Source organism: Cavia porcellus, unplaced genomic scaffold (genome assembly GCF_034190915.1).
Source record: "Cavia porcellus strain 051 isolate PalLab524CR breed Dunkin Hartley unplaced genomic scaffold, mCavPor4.1 scaffold_1, whole genome shotgun sequence".
NCBI lineage: Eukaryota > Metazoa > Chordata > Mammalia > Rodentia > Caviidae > Cavia > Cavia porcellus.
Genome location: NW_026947484.1, coordinates 88977277 through 88991951, shown reverse-complemented (window position 1 = coordinate 88991951; position 14675 = coordinate 88977277). Strand labels below are relative to the sequence as shown.

General features: G+C 36.4%; 1 long non-coding RNA gene across 1 annotated transcript; it reads left to right on the top strand.

Moving 5' to 3' along the window:
• Nucleotides 1-11310: 11310 nt before the first annotated feature.
• LOC106028140 (uncharacterized) lies at nt 11311-13071 on the top strand. Its single transcript, XR_001201753.3, has 2 exons — nt 11311-11800; nt 12545-13071. It is a non-coding gene; the product is annotated as an uncharacterized LOC106028140 (long non-coding RNA).
• The last annotated feature ends 1604 nt before the right edge of the window (nt 13072-14675 follow it).

Below are 14675 nucleotides of genomic sequence, written 5' to 3'. Positions count from 1 at the left end.
TACTTCAACTAACCTAATTACAAACATGTAACTGAGAACTACATTCAAGTCATATCAAAAGAGATACTGTAATCACAGTCCTTGCATCTAATTAACTTTTAATGACACGGCATGGCAACAGGAAGAGATGCCCCAAGGGATCTACTGTATTTTAAATACACTTGCCACTTCTGGGACTTAGGTCATTTTTCATTGTTCTGTTTCTTCTCAACAACCACATTCTCCTCTGTTTAATCCTTGAAATCTATAGCTCTACTGGAGCCTTCCCTCTGGAACATACTTCAAATCACCCTGCTGGCTTTTTGTTCTTAATTTCCAACATAGATCTGGCCAATATCCTTCAACAGTAACCATGCCACGGTCCCAACAGTAGACTGCATTGACATTTCTGCCACCTAGGCAGTATCTCTAAGACAAGCAAAATGTAGACCAACTTCCTTCCAAAGCACAACATACACCAGCTGGGATCCAGCAGCCAATGCCTTCCTTCTCAGTAGAAACCTTCTGAGCCTCATTTTAACTGACAGCATTTCCATCAGTACTCTGATTTTCCAGACTCTGACCAGAGCCTCCTATATAGTTTACAACATACAGAGACTGCCTCTTTGACCAATTTATCAAAACTTTTCCAAATTAGTTCCCAAAGCTCCTTAAGCCATGTGGGTAGGCAGTGTCACAGCAATGACTCCACTCTCGGTATCAAATTCTGACCTGCTTACTTTTATCTCATTGCTGAGACAAATTACCTGACACCCAAAGTTTAAAAAAAGGAAAGGTTTATTTAGCTTTCTGTTTGTAGAGGTTTTAGTTCATAATTGACTAGCTCCAAGGCAGACTGGCACAAGGCAGAGGGGCAACAGTTCATGGCCATGGGCAACAGCAAAACCAGCAAGAAAAGAGAGACAAGCTTCTTCCTGCCCCTTTTATTTTATCCATACTGTTGGGATTAGGGTAGTGACAATGCAATCAATGGGCTTATCTAGTGATCTAGCAATTGCCCATCCTTAATCCCAGTATGGTTTATTCCATGATTGGACTGTCATCATTCACACTCTAAATTGGCCACCTCTGAAAAAGCCTCATCTAATACTGCATGAGGCTTTGGGAGGACATCTAGACACAAAGCCTAAAAATCTACTAGGTTGGACTTACTTGAAGAAGTTGTGTCACTGGGTGTGTGCCTTTGTGAGGTGTGTCTCTCAGTGGTGCTTTTCCTCTATGCCATATTCTCTGACTGCCATGAAGTGACCAATTTTGCTCTCTCATGCCTTTTGCCATGATGTTTCATTCTTAAAGTCAGCCAACTGTGGGCTCAGATCTCTGAATTCATGACCCAAATTAAGCTTTTTCTCCTTTAATTTATTAGCACTAGATATTTTATTCTAACAAAACCAAACCAAAACAAAAATGACTAATACAATGCCTTACATTCTTTCTGATTGTTATATTCAGTATCAAGATTGAGGCACACTTTTACTGAAGAACTGTTTCTCTCTACATTTTTATGCATTTTTGCCCCATACATTTGGATGGTGTATTATATACACAAATATTAATAATTATATATATAATTATATATGTAATATTACACACACACACACACACACACACACACACATATATATATATATACCAGAGATTGAACTCATGACCTTGCATTTACCAAGCAGGCACTTTATGCCACTGAGCTAAACCCCCAGTCCCTAATAATTATATTTTCTTGCTATATTAATAATAATATACTATATCTTTCCTTGTATTTTGTAAAATTTTAACATACATTTTGTCTAATGTAATCACAACCGCCCCTTCTTAGCTCTTTTAGTTATTATTGCTATGAAATATATTTTTCCTTTTATCTTACTTTTATTTTGGATAAATCTTTAGATCTAAAACAGGTCGTTCAGAGACAGTATATAGTTGAATTATGTTATATGAATTTTGTTATATGCTTTTATATGCCTCATAATATTCCCCATTTACTATATTGTTTTCTTTTGTATTTGGTTGATTTCAATGTAGTGAAATGTTTAAATTTCTTTATTTCATTTTGCATATACAGTCATACTATAGGACTTCATTGCTTTGAAACTCATTAAATTTGATATTTGATATGAATGTTTTGTCCTAATATTCCTTGTCTGTTTGGTATCTGATGTACAAAGTAGAATTTTTTTGCTGTTGAGTGACTTTCTACCTATATTACTTTTCTCATTGCTGGAGAAAAGTACTCAAAACCCATGAGTTAGTGGACAAAAGATTTATTTAGCTTACAGTTTGTAGAGATTTCAGTCCATAATTGACTGTCTTCAAGGAAGGTTGCCAATGACAGAGAGGCAAATGTTTATGGCTATGGAAGACAGCAAAAGCAATAAGAGAAAAGAGAGACAGGTCTCTTTTTGCCTCCTATTTTTAAATTCAGACTAATGGGATTAGGACAGTGCCAATCCAATCAATGGATTGATACAGAAATCACCTAACATTAATCCCAATTCTTTTAATCCCAACATTGCACTAAGAATTAGTCAGAAACTCTGGATTCAGCTATCTCCCAAGAACTCTATGGCTGGGGATTTGGAAGCCTATGGTCAGCAACCTGCCCACACCCAAGAACTATTTCTGTGGCCCACAGGTATTGGGAGTCTGTATCCAGTCACCTGCAGTCATCGAGGAATCCACAGTGAGGTTCATGGGGATTGGAAGTCCGCACCTAGAAACCCTCAATCATCTGGGAAATATTGGTAAGGCCTTCAGGGACTATAAGTCTTCCTCCTGGAAACACTCAGGAACCACAGAGATCAGGAATGTGTGCCCAGTGACTTACAGCCATATGGGAACCCTTGGTGAGGCTGCAAGGATTGGAATTTCAAGCCCAGTGACTTGCCTGCACCTGGGAACCATCTCTGAGGCCGGTGGGGACCAGGAGTCTGTGCCTCAGCAAGCTTCAGTCATCTGGGAACTCCCAGTGAGGCTCTTAGGGATTGGGATTCCAAACCTGCTGACCCACTCACACCTGGGGAATATCTCTGAGGCCTGTGGGGACTGGGAGTCTGCACTCAGTAACCTTCAGTCATCCAGGAACCCAGAGTGAGGCTATCGGGACTCGAAAGCTGGGCCCAGTGACCTGTCCACACCCAGGAACCATAGGCAAGGCTTGTGGGGACTGGGAAGCTGCACTCCAGGTACCCAACTACACCTGAGCACCATATCTGAAGTCCACAGGAACCAATAGTCTGGGCCAAGAGACCTGCAGCCATCATCAATGCCCAGTGATGTCTGCTATTGAACAAGCTGCCAGTACAGGAAGAAAGTAGGACTTGACATCTGACTGATTCAGAGGAATATGGGAAAATGCCAAAATGAAACAATAAAATACAATCTCAAACTTCCAACCCTTGAAGATCAAGTACAGGAGACATAGACATGGATTAAATTAGAAATCACACACCTGAAGTTTCTGAAATGATAGCAATAGAAGTAAAGAAACAAATCCAGGGAACTGCAAAGGAAATCAGATCAGAAATAATCTTCCAGGTAAAAACAGAAGTGATAAGCATAATGAAAGAATTGATGTGTATATCCAGAGAAAACATAGACAAAAGAGTAGAGGAATGCTGAAAAATGATGGAAACCTTAAATAAACAATACAGGAAAGAAGTAGAACACATGCAACAGCTTCAGCGAGATGTATAGGAAATCAAAAATTCCATTGAAAGCTGGCAAAGCCAAATAAATGAAAGTGAAGACAAATACTTAGACTGTAAACACAGGATTGTGGCTAGTGACTGTGAAAGGAAAGAGTTCTTAAAAAGAACAAGGAATCAGGAAATAATTCAAAACTTGCAAGATGATACAAAAAGGAGCACTATAATGCTGATAGGTATCAGTGCAAAGGAAAGAGACAACACAAATGACATAAAAATAATACTTGTAGGAGTAATACCAGAAAATTGCCCGAACATGGGAAAAGAATCTGACATACAGGTAAGCAAGACATCTATACTATACTATACCCTACACTTGCATATATAATAATCAATTTCCCAGAAATTCAGCATAAGAACAGAATATTAAACACTGCTAGACAAAAGAAACAGATCACTTATACAGGAAAATCTATCAGAATCATTGCAGACTTCTCAACACAAACCATCAAGTCAAGAAGAGCACAGAGTGAAGTATTTCAAGTACTGAAAAAAAACAAAAACAATTTCCAGCCCAGATTAATGTACCCTAAAAAACTACCTTTCAAAATAAGTGGAGAAATAAGATAATTCAGTAATAAAGAACAACTGCAGAACTTCAAGCTCACCTAACTAATCATACCAGCAGTACTAAAAGATATTCTAGAAAGAGATAAAAATGATCAAAATTCCAAGAACAACAGAAAGAAATCAGCAAGCAGGACAAACAAGTAAACAGGGGAAAAGTAGGGAGTCAACATCAGGAACATAACATGACAAAGGTAAACCAATGTATATTAGTTATAACCATTAATGTAAATGGATTCAATTCACCAATCCAAAAAAAAAAAAAAAAAAAAAAAAAAACTCAGACTATCAGGGTGAATCAGGAAACAAAAATCTAACAATATGTTGTATACAAGAAAAACATATAACCCAAAAGGAAATTCATAGACTGAAAGTCAAAGGATGGAAAATAATGATCCATGTGACAAGAACCCCCCAAAAAGCGGGAGTAGCTATTCTATTTGCAGACAATGTGAAATTCAAATCAAGAATGGTTTATAAGAGATAAAAAAAAGGTTACTGCTTACTTGTTAGGGAAAAACTTTAAGAGGAAGAGATAACAATCATAAATATACATGAACCAAATATGGGGGCACCCAAGTATCCAAGACGAATATTAATAGACATAAAAAATTAAATAAGTAATAATACAATTATAACAGGAAGCCTCAGTACCCCAACATAACAAAGAGATAGACTAAAAATCAGCAAAGAAATAACAGAACTGAAACAGACTTGTCAACAATAAACTTAGTAGACATGTATAGAGTGTTCCACCCAACAACATCAGAACACACATTCTTCTCATCTGCAATGGATATTCTCTAAACTAAGTCATATACTAGTCCATAAAATATACTTAATGCAAAGAAATTGAAATTATTCCATGTATATTATGTGACCATAGTGCAATGAAATTGAAATTAATGACAAAAGAAACTATAAAAACTTCATAGACACATGGAAATTAGGTAGCATCCCACTGAATGACCAAGAGGTCACCGAAGAAATTAAAAAAACACTTATAAACAAAAATGCAAGTACATCTGACCTGAACCTGTGAGGCACCATGAAAGCAGTCATTAGAGGGAAATGTATAGTGGTGAATTCTCACATCAGGAAAACAGAAGGAACACAAATAAACAACAAAATGCTGCACCTCAAACGTCTAGAAAAATAAGAATAAGCCAAACATAAAGCCTAAAGAGTGGAAATTATGAAGATCAGAGAAGAAATTAACACTATTGAGTCTAAGAAAATAAAATCAAGAATTAATGAATCAAAAAGTTGGTTATTTAAAAGAATAAATAAAATTGATAAACCCCTACTCAACCTTATAAAAAAAAAAAGGAAAGACAAAACTCGATTCCTGCAATAAGGGATGAAAAGAGTGAAATCACCACAGATCCTGTGGAAATACAGGAGTTCATCAATACCTACTCAGAAAACCTTTCCTCTCATAGGATTGAAAATACAGAAGAAATGGACAGATTCCTAGAAATATATGAATTACCAAAACTGGATCAAAATTATATAAAACTCCCAAATAACCCAATATCAGTTAATAAAACTGAAAATACAATTAAAAACTTATAAACAACAACAACAAAAATCTCAGGTCCTGATGAATTTAGAGCTGAATTCTACAAGAAACTTAGAGATGATTTAATACCAAACTCCTCAAATTGTAATGAAATTGAAAGGGAAGCAATTCTCCTTAATTCATTTTGGGAGGCAAATATTACCCTCATACCAAAACCAGAGAAAGACCCAACCAAAAAAGAAAACAACAGGCCAATCTCTCTAATGAACATAGATGCAAAAATCCTCCATACAATACTAGCAAACAGAATGCAGCAAATCATCAAAAAGATTATACGACACAATCAAGAGGGATTCATTCCAGGGATGCAGGAATGTTTTAACATACGCAAATCAAAAAATGTAATACACCATATTAACAGAGCAAAAAACAAAAATTACATGATTATCTCACTAGAAGCAGAAAAAGCTTTCAATAAAGTCCAACACTTAGTCATGGTTAAAACCCTAGAGAAAATTGGAATAGATGGTCTTTACCTCAATCTGATAAAAGCCACCTATGATAAACCAATAAAAACAACATAATAAATGGCCAAAAACTGAAATCAGGAACAAAACAAGGTTGTCCACTATCACCACTCCCATTCAATACAGTTCTGGAAACATTAGCCAGAGCGATCAGGCAAAAGAGAGACATAAAAGGAACGAGATTAAAAGGAAGAAATAAAATTATTATTCACGGATGGTATGATAATCTATATAGAAGATCCCATGAACCCTACCAGTAGACTTCTAGACTAAATAAGAACATTCAGCAGCATAGCTAGTTACAATGTAAATACTCAAAAGTCAATAGCATTCCTCTACACAAAAAAACTCACTGAGAGAGAAATGAAGGAAAACACATCCTTCACAATAACATCCAAAAAAATGAAATGTTTAGGAATCAGTCTAACAAGGAATGTAAAAGATTTATACATTGAAAATTACAATACTCTGAGAAAGGCAATGGAAGAGGAATTCAGAAAATGGAAAGATATCCCTTGTTCATGGATAGGAAAAACTGCCACTATGAAAATGGCCATACTCCCAAAACTGTTACACAGATTTAGGGCAATCCTGATCAAAATACCATTAGCAGACCTCAGAAATCTAGAGAAAACATTCCTAAAATGCATATGGGACCATAAGAGGCTTAGAATAGCAAAAACAATCCTGGACAACAAAGGTAAGACAGGAGGCATCGCAATCCCTGACTTAAAATTATACCATAAACCTACTATAATAAAATCAGCATGATACTGACAAAATAACAGACCCAAGGTAAAGTGGAACAGAACACAAGATATAGACACAGCTATGAACACATTCAGCCACCTTGTCTTTGGCAAATGGGCCAAACATGTTCACTGGAAAAAAGCCTCTTTAATAAGTAGTGTTGGAAAAACTGGTTTTCTACAAGCCAAAGACTCAAACTAGACCCAATCCTATCACCATGCATTAAAGTCAAAATACATCAAATATCTAAATATTAAGAAAGAAACACTAAACCTACTGGAAGACAAAGTAGGTAGAAATCTTGGGGACATAGGAGTAAGAAAAGAGTTCATGAACAACAACAACAACAAAAAAAAAACTGCATGGGAAGCACTTCAAAGAATCAACAACTGGGGATCTCTTCTTATTAAAAAGTTTTTACACATTGGAAGAAACTACCAGCAGAGTGAAAATAAAACCCACAGATTGGGAAAAGATTTCCGTCAACTGTCCCTCAGACTAAGTGCTTTCATGTAGAACACACATAACAAAGAATTGGAAAAAACGAGTCCCCACATCTAAGAAGCCAATCCAAAAATGGGCATGAGAGATGAACAAGGCTCAGAAGAAGAAATACAAATGGTAAACAAATACATGACAAAGTGTTCAACATCATTAGTCATTTTGGAAATAAAAGGTGAACCAACAATGAGATGTCATCTCACTCCAGAAAGGATGGCTAACATCAAGAAATTAACCAATGACAAATGCTAGAGGGCTGTCGGGATATATAAACCCTTCTCCAGTATTGGTGGAAATGTAGACTGTTACAGCCACTGTGGAAATCAGTGTGAAGATTCCTAAAAAAAACTAGAACTAGAGGTCCCTTTGACCCAACTATTCCATTTCTGAGTATTTTCCCAAAAGAATTGAAAACAGTAATATATGGACCTCCATTTTATAGCAGCACAATTTGAAATAGCTAAATCTTGGAAACAACTCCAATGCCCATCAACTGAGGAATGAATAAAAAAGTGGTGTTTTTATATAGTGGAATATTACTCAGCCATAAACAACAATAACCTTGAGGCTTTTATAGGTAAATGGATGTAACTAGAAATCATACTTATAAGTGAAATCAGACTTGCATGTATAAACACTGTATTTTATTGCTAGTGTAAGAAACTGAAAGAGTAAATAAGATCCAAAGGTTGCAGTAGATATAGTAAAAGGGAAAGAAACTGCTCAAAGGAAAATTAATATTATTTGATCAGTCTTACATGCCTATATCTACTAGCGTGAGCAGTTATTTTCAGGATAACAATATGCAATATAACAACCATTGTTAATTTCCTATCTTATTTGGAAACCTGTATCACCATTGTTTTTGTTGCTGTTGTTATCATTTTGCTTTTATTGTTTTTAATTGTTTGTTTGCTTCTTGAGTTTTCTGTTTTTTCCTCTTTAAGAAAAACATAAAATCCTGTGTCTGCATGAGGCTTTGTGGGGACATCTAGACACAAACCATAACAGTACCCTTTCCAAACAAAACAATTGTCTGGTACTCATCCCTTTTGACACATGTTGTGCCTCCTGTAAACATCTACAACTTGTATGAAGATATCATTGTATTGCATAGTTTGTCTTTGATGTTATATTGAAGGCTATGTTTTATACCCTAAATATGTAACATTTTAGCTTGAATTTATACCAGCTTGACCAAAATAACATATAAGAACTATTACACTTTAGCAGATCTATGCCATTCATTTCAGTGGTTAATGTTAAGTAATGGCATTATTTATCTATTAACTACCCCAAAACGTAACCTAAGAATATTTTAAAAAGTGCCTAATTAAAAGAAGTGTCTAACTTACTTCATTTAATATTCACTACAGATGCCTGAAGTTTATCTTTGTTTATGGCAGAGTAATATTCCATTGTGTATAAATACCATATTTTATCTATTCATCTGTTGATGGCTGCTTTCAAGATTTAGTTAGCATGAATTGTGTTGCTCTAAATATAGTTGTAGTGAATTAACTAATGGTCAACTTACAACACTGAATGAATTGAATCAGTGTGATTCTCGCAGAAGGCACAAAACAAGAATTGTAGGGCAAGATGGTGTACTGTTGATTCTGCTGGAGAGCTTATTATTCCGCTGTCCCTGATATGAAATCAGCAGTTCTTGTCATCAAAGGAACTTGGGTCCTTGTTATAGCTAAGGATGGCTGCAATTATTTTCAGAGGGACTCTGGCCCTTACCTCAAGCATTACTTCCTGGTTTCAGAGCAGATCTCTCAGTCAGAGGTCATAGATCCTTCACTTCCCTGTCGTGCTTCTGTCCACCCTGAGAAATGTGAAATTCTTTTTTTTTTTTTTTTTTTTTTTTTTGTCAGTACTGGGAATCGAACTCATAACCACGCGCTTGCAAGGCAGGTGCTTATGCCGCCAAGCTAAATCCCCAGCCCGAAATGTGAAATTCTTAATGGGACTTTATGGAGTGGCAAGGGACAGCATTAAAGCAGCATATAATCTTTCTGCTATTTCTACCTGGTAATAGTTTCCTTTACACTCACAGAAAGAAATATTTTCTTTTGGGTTCCATTCTGCCATGAAGAGATGGAAAATGTTATCATAAGTTAGATAGTGGTGGGTGATTACTTGAGGGATATTAAAAGTAGTTTGTATGACCAGGATTCTCTAACTCCTCAGAAAAAAGTAAAGTGTCTCTCAACATCTCTTTCTCCTGTCTTCCAAATGCATAAAAGTACCATATACACACTTTCAAGGTCACTGTGTTTAAAGTCTGAGTATGCATAAAGATAGCTTTGACTCAGAAATAAGTCTGCCATTTACTAGCTTTCTGTGTCTAACTTGAACTTTCCTAAGCTTTATTGTTCTTGCAAGTGAAGGAGGGTACCATTTCCACTTATGTCACAGAGCCATTTTGATAATGTGTTTGTAATGAATGTAAATTGTTTAATACATTTAACTCTATTATTTTGTTCATTAAGTCCACAATGTTTAAAATCTTCTCTAACCTAAACCATTTCAGATTAGTGAAAAACCTGTTGTTGTTGTTGTTTTTTTTTTCTTGTGGGGGTTCAACTCAGGTCCTTTAAACTGGGCCTGAACCACAGCCATGCTCCCTTTTCTTCTTTTATTTGAGGCACAGACTTATGAAGTCACTAAATTGTCCAGGCTAAGTTTGAACTCACAATCCTCTTGCCTCAGCCTCCCAAAGTGCTGGGATTATAGGTCAATGCTGTCACGCCCAGCTATAAATAGTTTCTTATATTGTTTTTAATGTGCACAGATATGAGAAGAACAAAAGCAGGTACATAACTATAGGAATTTTTCCCTGCTTGTTTATTTTTACATTGTAATGTCAGGATTGCCATATTACATGATTCAAGCCATAGTCCAAATCCACTAAAATGTAACTAATAATTTCTATTGTTCTTATAGTTAGGCAATTAGACATGATTGCATACATAACTGTCTGGTAATGCAGTGGTTTTGATAAATTCCATAACATTGGAATAATATTGCACTGTTTTGATTCTGGCTGGAATAACAGGGACCCATTGGCTTCCAATGGAAGGAATCTCTACTGGATCCTAGATACCAATATTATTTAGGCAGTAAGTAGATAAAAAGCCCAAAATAATCCTAGAAATTCCTTATTTGTAAGTTTCTGTGTGTATTAAAAATAGCGATGCATTCTTTTTGAGATCAGGTTTCCCCTAATGCAATGTTATACACTGCTGAACAAGGTTCATAGGCTTTACAATTCGTAAGAGTGTGTGTGTGTGCTTCTGGAAACCTGAAGGGCTGTTGACAATGCAAAATTTTTTAAAGTGACTAATTGTTCTCTATGAATCAGCTAGATCCTTAAATCCTCTCATGACTGGAAATCTTAAGCAGAACTTCTTTTAGGAAAACTGATCTAAAGTTTTCTTCAGATCCACATGGATATATATTTCTCAAGGCCATATTTGAGATCCAAATTCCCCTAAAATACATTGTCAGCTTTCTGTCTTGTAAATCTTTTCCCTTTTCCTAGAGGTATTCAAATCCCTATTGCATTGAATCATTGCTGATTTTACCTTCCATTCGTCGTGGTAACATCAAGCCATCATCTACTTGTGACTTGAGGCCCACCATTGTCTTCTTTGGTTGTCATTCTTGGGTACTTATTTGAAAATCACACATTGTTTGTCTGACTCAGATCACATCAGGGAAAGACAATTCATCCATGTTCCAACCCTCCAGCAAAGCCACTGCCGGACTCCCCGTGCCAAGTTTTCTAAGGTCTAACTTTCCAGGGAGGTGACTGCAAGACCAGCAGCGTCTCCCAAGTACAGTGGAAACTAACGGAGAAGTTGGCTTATTTACCCCTTTTACATAACTCAAAATATCCTTCTAGCTACGTAAAAGGGGGAAAAATGAAAGCCAGCCTGGGCTCCAAGCTCTGTTACTATTTCAGTGGAGAGAAAGGCAGGGAGGCTACCGTTCAGCCGGTTTAGCAGAAATCCTGGAAGTCTGTCGATCAACCAGAGGATATTTTCTTGTCCTGGCTTGTTTTGGAGCTGGTACAAGAGCTGATAGTCTTAACCCTGTTTAATTTATGTAGCTCCAGAAAGAAAAGTTGTCAGGGCCTATAAAATGAAGAAAAAGAAAAGCCAAGGAGACCAGGGACATGTCCAAACCTCCTCCAGCGGCAGTGTCACCCTGCTCATCAGGTAAGAAGGAACGCAGATTAAAATGAGGTCTTTGTTTTCAAATTCCAGGCTTGCAGAAGATGTATTATGATACTCATTTCAAAATACGGTTACATCTTGAAAGCATTTTTGGTAGAAAGGCATATTATCTCTAACAATGAAGCAAGGAAAAGAGCTTGGTTCTTTACAGTAGACTCTTAAAATACCTTAGTTGATCTGACTTTATATACATCTTTTTATATTAGCATTCAAAACTCCTTGGCAGGAACATGGTTCAAAGTTCAGCTCATAATCGTAAGCAGACTGCTCTCCCCACCAGCAGCCTGGTCTGTGCGTTTAGAAGAAGTGGAGCAGAGAAAGGGGTCACCTTTAAAGCTCCTTCCGCCTCTCTCCGGGATGAGCTCTAATTTCATAACAGGATAGTTTTATTCAGAGTTAACTACTTTGGTTTTAGTTCAGCATGCTAATTGTAGAAAATATAAAGTTACGTTTTAAAAGCTCAGACGGTGAAAGAAAGGAACAGTGCCGCTTAGTAAAAGCATATGTTGCGAGTGGGACCTCACAACCGCATTCAAACGGTGCTCTTGCCAAATCACGTTATGTTTCTAAAGCTCCTTATTTAAATTTCCCAAGTGAGGTTCATATGGCATGTTCTGTGTTTTTGCTCCATAGAATTGAAGGAGGTCCTTAGAATTCTTTCCCCTTAAGAACCAACTTTTTCTTTTCTAAATGAAAGTTCAAATTAAGCCTAGTTTTCTTTTATAGGGTATAGGACTCCACGCCACCGACAACAACAGAAAAAAACATCTGCTCTTGGCAGCGTCCTGGCTGGGATAATGGCCCGCCGAGCGCAGCAGCGCTGCAGCCCCAGCGCCTGCCAGCGTCTACCGCGGCTGTGCACAAGTTAGTTTGATCGTGGTCAGCATTTGCAGGACCCTGTAACGCCATCTAATCAAGTCCAAGTCTCAAAGAAAGACTTTGTTAAAATCACCCCAGGCCTGTGTATTCTTTTCTTTAAAGAATTACAATGCAAAGTTACTGCTTTATAAAACGTGGAGCCAGGAATTTATCCTGAAGTTGAATGTCACCAGTTTATGTATGTTTGCTCTCACATTTGAAGACTTTCTCTGTAGCCTTCTGTTCTGTTTAGAAAAGCGGATTCTTTTTTTCTGCTCCTTTTCAAGCACTGTTTAATCATTGTTTATGATTTTGATAGTTTTCTCTGAGTTCTTTACAACTTAATTATCATATCTATCACTACAATGAATAAAACGATTTACTCACTCCTCCAAGTCTTTGATACTGTTTACCTATCCAGATTGAAAGCCAACCATGCTGAATGTAGGCTTGCATTAAGCATTTAGTTTGGAGCTATTATGACTAGAGATCCTTTGGAGTTACTTTCTGATAGAGAGAGAGAGAGAGAGAGAGAGAGAGAGAGAGAGAGAGAGAGAGACAGAGAGACAGAGACAGAGATTCAGAGGCACAGAAATTGTTCCTATTTGCTCCAGTTTTCCTGCCAATAGCCATAGGGTGTGCCACGTCTAAACATCTATCACTGGAAATAATGAAACCATAACTCAGCATTTTATTTATGAACCAAAAGAATTTATTAAAAGAAACAGAGCTCATGTTATGGATGAAATAAAATGTGTTTCCTTAAAACATAATCCTATATATGTGCTGTAAATCTAATTCTGTGAAGTCCTGGTATTTTTTTAATACACTACTTACACATCTGCCTTGTGTCTTATCATCCATGAATTGAGATTAAAACAAAAATGAACAAACAAACAAAGACCCAAAACAAGTCTCCTACAAAGCAAGAAGGTAGCTTTGTTCCTTTCATGCAGATCTTCTTTGTTTTTTTAGGATCTGTTCATCTTCTAAATTTCTGTACTTAGTCTTTGTTCTCTGTGCATGTCTACTGAGTTTTGTATTTTGTTTAAATTAGAGATAAATATTTTCCTGACAAGCAGTACGATGAGATTATAAACATAGACTATTTTCATTTAAATGTAAGCTCTGTGACTTTGGTCAATTCTCTTTTTCATAGCTCAGTTTCTTAATCTATAAAATGGGGATAGAAATCATCCCTAACATTCAGATTTGTTGAAAGGATTAATTGGGCTATTATTTCTAACACTTAGAATTGTACATGGCCATAGATACCTCTATTTTGATAGCAGCTGTTATTATTCAACTATGTTACTCTGCAAAATATCTGGTTTCTTTTTCTATCTCCAGTGTCTGAAGTTACTTGTCTCTCTCTTACACAAGTGCTATATTTTGCCTTTTTGTTCTGGCCAAAAGAAAGTCTGTCCCATGTTATAGCAACGAAAGGAGATGTGTACTTGTTTTCTTTGTAGGGAAGACGTAGGTCCAAATTTCTATTCAATATGAACTCCCTTTTCCTAATGATGAAGGACCTTGTGTTTCTTCCTATAAATTACTCATAAACGTTTTTCCAGTTGTTATAGGCTTGCCGTCTTTCTTAGAGGCAGGCTATACTAAAATTAAAATAAAACTGTTTGTACGTGTGCAAATAGATCTTTTAAAAAATATTCAATTCCCTGAGACCTTTTCTTCTATCTTTGTCTCTTAAGATACTAATACAATGTTTGTATCAGTTTTAGTGTTACAGGAAATTTGAAGAGAATATTCTCTCACTTAAGTTGCTATTGAAAAACAATTTAAAAAATACCAGGCTGAGAACCCAACCTTGCCAGATTTAAATGACAGTAATCACTCCTTAACAATCATATCTCATGAATAGTATATATTGTATAATGTGTAGTTACAATCATTGGTACATAATCTAAGGAAGTGTCATTCATGTACTTACTGGTAGTGTCAAGCATGTCAAATTGATGTTACCACTGACAAGACAACCAGT